Source organism: Pinus tabuliformis, chromosome X, assembly GCF_031772625.1.
Source record: "Pinus tabuliformis cultivar Carrire ecotype Pingquan chromosome X, CPIR1, whole genome shotgun sequence".
NCBI classification, from domain to species: domain Eukaryota; kingdom Viridiplantae; phylum Streptophyta; class Pinopsida; order Pinales; family Pinaceae; genus Pinus; species Pinus tabuliformis.
The window spans coordinates 1,751,763,850-1,751,769,023 of record NC_142308.1 but is presented as its reverse complement, the minus strand read 5'-3'; the positions used below and the strand labels follow the sequence as shown (position 1 = coordinate 1,751,769,023).

The window sequence follows — 5,174 nt, the reverse complement described above, 5'->3', positions numbered from 1 at the left end:
CAATAATACTGAGGAGAGAATGAGTCGTCAGATCAAGTCATGTCTAAAACATATCATTACCATCAGATTGTAAGTTACAAAAATACATAGTAAAGAAACACACTTTACCTAACTCTACACTATCCCAAGTTATACTTAACTATTTCCTATGTGTTGAAATATCCTAATAGTTCTATTCAACTTTGGAATTATGATGAATTTATTGTTATTTTTTATGATTTTTAGGGCTAATGTTTGCAAAAGGTAATCTTCTGTGTTTCTATTTTCCCACAAAAATTTTAATGTTTTTTCATTTTCTACAATGATTAGGACCAAAAGCCAAATATTTGGAAAGTTTTGTTGTCCAATTGTTAATTGGAAGTTGTAGACTTAGGGATTTAGCTTGTTAAATTCATGAGGAACCTGTACCACCCGGAATTGAGAAAATAAAAATTGGACTTAATTATTTCCTCTAAACATTCAAGATGGTAGACTCCTTTTTTGGTTTGGAAATTCTATTAAAACGTTAGTGTGTTACTTGTATTATTTGTAAGTGTATCATTGTGCGAATTTACTAAAACTAAAGATAGTAATTTGTGTTGTATGCCATAATTATCAATCCATCTTGTTAGTGGTTTCCTGAGATATTGCTTAATGAATTTTCAGTTGGTAGAGTCACTCATATTTAAATCAAAGAAAATTAAGTGTACCAACACTTACATTTTAGCATATCATTTGTCAACAGTCCACTTTCTCTTGTGAAGCTATCTTTGCTTTGAGCATGAGATTTTCTTTATCGATATTTCAATATTTGGTTTCTCTGGATAAGCTTAATATATTTGTAGTTTCTTCATATTGAAGCGGATAAGGATATTCACTATTAGCCATGGGGTGTTGGTAGGAACATTATCTAATAGGAAGCTACGGAAATATCCATTACAACTTGTCAACTGCATTATCTATCAATAATAAGCATGGTTATGCGTCTTGACATGGATGTCATTTTGCAGTACTTCCTATATCAACTATTGAGAGGGTTGAAGTACATACACTTAGCAAATATTCTGCATAGATATTTAAAGCTCAATAATTTACTTCTAAATGCAAATTATGACCTACAAATATGTGATTATTGGCTTTCATGGACTACTTCAGAAACAGACTTTATGAAAAAGTATGTTGTTACTCGCTAGTATCGTGCACCATAACTACTATTGAATTGTTCTAAGTATACAAAAGCCATTGATATCTGGTCAGTGGGTTGCATTTTTATGGAGATACTAAAGTGAGAGCCCTTGTTTCCTGGTAAATATTATGTTCAACAATTAAGGCTCATCACTGAGGTAAATTCTTATTCATTCTTTTTTTTTATGAAGACAAGAAAGTTTATGCTTAAAACATAAATTATTTGATGTCAATGATAACAATTGCGATACCAATTGAAAGGGGTTGCCTTTCCTATATTAAATCATCATATGTTGATTTTTTCTATGATTTTTTTCTTAACAATTAATTGGTTCATGAGATGGCTCTAGTCTTGGCTTTTTAGGGACTGACAATGCTAGAAGATACATCAGGCAACTTCCACAGTTTCCTAAGCAACCTTTTTCTCAGAAATTCCCTAACATGGCTCTAGCAGCTGTAGATTTACTTGAAAAAATGCTTGTATTTGATACAAGAAAACACATTACAGGTATTTTACTTGTTGCTCCTATAATTGGCTAGTTATTATTATTTTCAGATGTGCTGTGATAGCATCAGGTTTTTTGCCTCAGAGAAGGGAAGTTCTACACTGAATATTTGCCATATGATTTTTATTTTTCTTATCTCATCTCCAACTTAATCATGTTATATGTTACTAGTGTTTTGCCTCAGTTCAAGAGGCCTTGAGTCACCCTTACTTGGCAAGTCTGCATGACATCAATGATGAACCCAGCTGCCCCACTCCTTTCAACTTTGATTTTGAGCAGCCCTCGTTCACTGAGGAACATATAAAAGAGCTCATTTGGAGGGAATCTCTTAACTTCAACCCAGACATGATGCAATAGCTAGATAAAACAGGCTTGATATTTATCTTGTAATTCCTCTTTACTGGTTATGTTATTATGTTTCTGCAAGGAAATCCTTCTCTTGGTTTGTTATTGGCTTCTAAAGGTTTGCAGAGAATTATGCAAGTGTGGAAACTTGTTTTTATTAGAGTTAGGTTTTCTTTTATTATTTGAAGTTCTGTAAAAGAAACGGAATTGATGGATATGCTTATAGATCGATTGTGGAAATTATGTATTCCTAATATCAACCAGCTATTGGCCTCTACTTAATTATCATTAGACATTAAAATGTAACTAGGAACTTAATAATATAAAGTAAATGCCAAAGGCGTTTGTAAGTTTTGCCTTGCAAACATGATTTCATACATTTGGATCTGCAAGTGTGACAAATTACTTGGAAATGGTGCCATATTTGGCACTAATAACATTGCTTGGTATTTTGTACACAACACTCTTGAAGAATTATATAATCTGGGAGTTATATCCGTAACTGGAAATTTGGAATATGGGAGTTGGTCATATGGATGAAAATTTTAATAATATTTGTTTGCGAGTTGGTCACAGGAATTAGAGGTCACTTTGTTGTGCTCTTCTTTATTGCAATGTATACCTTGGTATTGATGTCATGTAATTAATTCCTTAACCAATGTATGATTTCTGGTGTAGAATTCTCAGTTAATTGGTGGAAATGAACAAAGGAGATTGTTTCTGAAAGATATGCCAACACATATAATTGTTTTGATTGTTTGGAGCAGTTTTAGTACTACTATAATGGGAAATAAAGGAAATTTAGGGTCTTTGGTGGTTTATGTCAACAAATTCATGAAACTAAGAAGATATGAAAAGTTGAGGTCATCATTGATAGTGTTAGAGAAAAAACAAGATCTCAATATTCTAAATCTGATGAGAATATTTATAAAAGCATGGAAATCATGGAAAAACACATAAATAATGAAGTTGTGTTATTAAAATTCCACTGGAAGTGCTTGTAAAATGAAGCAAGATAATCTGAAAGTTATTTACTTTGTACAAACTGTCTCCTTTTAACATGGATTGTGTTGATAAAATGTAGTGTAGATCCTATATTTGTTCTCTAGTCTAAGATTTTGATGTTGATGTTGGTTATTGAAGTACTGAAAGGACACATCAAGTTTGAATCTTGAATTTTCAACAAGAGATTGTAGATCATTTGAGGGTGTGCATTCACTTTTTTTCTTGTGTGTACAATGTGTATTCATTGGAACAACCTAAGATGAGTATACATTTTGTAACTTGTTTCCATGGATCATTTCACCTTCAGCATATACGACAACCTAAGTTAGATCCAACTGTCATAGCTCCTATGTGTAGCAGAGGTGCTTGTAGTGATAACAAAGCTCTCGTCAAGGCTCAAGAGAGGTGAAATAGTCTTATAGAGTGTGATTGATCATAGCAGTGTATACACTAACCTTAGGAGCAGTGATATATTTAGCATATCATTTATTTTAGTGTGTGGTTCCATAGTTAATTTTATGCTTTTGTTAACCTTTATTCAACCATTGTTTTAGATTTGATTAGGCAATAACCTTAGGAACAATGTTATATTTAGCGCAGTATCTATCTTAGTGTTATCCCTTGAATCAGTTAATAACTACCATGCAACTGAGGTTCATACTGAAGTTGTGACAGCACACAGCCTTACGACGGGTTTGTTGGACATTCTAGAAGCCAAGTCGTTGTGACTTCTGGAAATGCTTAATATCCTAAGGCTGAAAACCCATCCTTTCATGCCAATACCACCCTGCTCATGAGACTTAACACCACCTACAAAAAAGTTCCAAGGCACTTCTATACAAGTTGTTAGCTATGGCAGCCTTCTTGAATCTTTTATCCAGTTGGAGGTGACCTAGACCCTGTACATTCAGTTGAATGAAATAGAATTAAGGCATATTGTGTAGTATTTTTTTATTTTCCCATCTCTTGTACTAACGTGTGAACTATCTGAATCATCTAGTATAATTAAGCCTCCATAAGTTGTGAAATCGAGCCTGCCACATCTTCTTTTACTAAAGTACTGGCTTGAAAGGTGCGAACCCAACCACTACTCTTTCTCAAGTTATTTCTTATTGGTGTTGTTGTTATTAGAGTGCACATGGTAAATTACCAAGTGTTCATTAAAAGGTTCCAAAATATCTTCAGAGCTGAGTTTCCAAGGTCTATACAATCTGTAAAATGCATGACAAATTGAGAAATATCATGGAAAAGTTGGATCTCAATTCAGTATCTATCTGTCTAGGCTCAAAGTGTCTAGATTTCCTTCTTATTGTGGCTTGATAGACATCAATAATACCATTATACCCAGCTTTAGTTTTTTTTTAATTATATGCTAAGTGGCCAATGTCATGAAGATAGGGAGTTTTATAAACTCAAGAGTATATAAACTAAGCTCGCAAACGAATTTAGAAGTGTTAGATGGTTTAAATTTTAACACCACTTAGTTCGACTATTTTATAATAGCTATTTACATTTTCTCATTCGAGCACAGATAACAGTGTCATTTTCTTACTTCCCATTGATGAATATTAGTAAAGAAATTAAAATTACAGATTGTACTCAGTTTAAAGTTCAAATTAACAGTGGATTCAAATTTCAGAGGCATTGATCTTTTTTCTGTAGAAGTATCTGTGTTTTCTATAGAAGTATCTGTGTTGATGAGATGGATGGGCCATAGGCCTACAATTTATGGTTCAAGTCCCTTGGAATTGTGGAAAACTACTTGTGTGCTATCAGAATAATTTTGAACAACCCCATCTTAATTCCCTTCATTTTTAGTTTTTATATTTTACCTCTTTGTATTACTTACCACTTAGCATAGATCCATCTTAACCCTAAATTTGTTAAGTATCTGTATTGATGAGATGGATAGGCCATAGGAATACAATTTATGGTTTAGTTCCCCTGGAACATTGGAAAGATATTTGTGTGCTATCAAAATGAACAACCCCATCTTAATTCCCTTCTTTTATAGTTTTTATGTTTTACCCCTTTGTATTTCTTACCACTTAACATAGATCCATCTCAACCCTAGATTTGTTAAGCATTAAAAGCAATCAAAAAATGCCCGCATTAAAAGCAATCAAAAAATACCTAGGTGAAAATATTTTGAAT

At 32.9% G+C, this 5,174-nt stretch overlaps 1 pseudogene; it reads left to right on the top strand.

Annotated features, from left to right (window-relative positions):
* Nucleotides 1-953: 953 nt before the first annotated feature.
* LOC149146801 (mitogen-activated protein kinase 6-like) lies at nucleotides 954-2,027 on the top strand (annotated as a pseudogene).
* The last annotated feature ends 3,147 nt before the right edge of the window (nucleotides 2,028-5,174 follow it).